The sequence below is a fragment of the Teleopsis dalmanni genome, chromosome X, assembly GCF_002237135.1.
Source record: "Teleopsis dalmanni isolate 2A chromosome X, ASM223713v2, whole genome shotgun sequence".
In the NCBI taxonomy this organism is placed as follows: Eukaryota; Metazoa; Arthropoda; class Insecta; order Diptera; family Diopsidae; genus Teleopsis; species Teleopsis dalmanni.
Genome location: NC_051848.1, coordinates 102,170,233 through 102,171,030, shown reverse-complemented (window position 1 = coordinate 102,171,030; position 798 = coordinate 102,170,233).

Below are 798 nucleotides of genomic sequence, written 5' to 3'. Positions count from 1 at the left end.
CTAAATCTTCTAAAATAAAATACACAGCAGTTAAACTACGCGAACGGATTATTGCCCCGTCTTGTTTTTACGAAAACTTTGTAGTTACTCGTTCACTATCTAAGTCTTTACGGTGCTGATATAAGTCTTCCTCTTCAAGTGGTCCTTGCAAACCCATATGAAATATTTTTCTCATCCACCAGAAACTCCATCACGAAAATATATTAGCGGTTGAGTAGGGATTCTTTGGGCGTTCAATTTTTCTTCTAGTCCGATTCATGTTAAATTTCTTTATTTACAGTTACGTTTGGTTATGATAAACCAAAAATGTAGTAATAAATTCGAAGTTCAAGAAATGAAGATAACCGACACGAGCACCACTCAATATGATAAATGCAACAAAAATTTTTTAAATCGTGAATAATAGTAAATAGCAATGCAAAAAATTTACAATATTTTTTCAATGTTATAACAAAACTTTATAGACAATGTACGGTAAAATTACGCGTACTCGTTCTCGTATTCGTACAACAGAAATTATTTTCAAATAATTCCTTATGCAAATCATGCAAAATTGTTATATTATTCTGTTTAATGAATTATTATTATATAGACATATTGAATTAATTGCTGCAAGTTAATTGCTAGACTCATTAAATTTGATGAATGTTACCAATATATGAATGAGCTACAATTCAGTTTGAGCAATGAAGCGTAAAACGAAACATTGGACCACTAATTTTAAACAGCAAAAAACACAAGCGCAAAAAAAGATTTAATGAAATAAGTGTTATTTAACACTTACTTTGTGCTCAATGG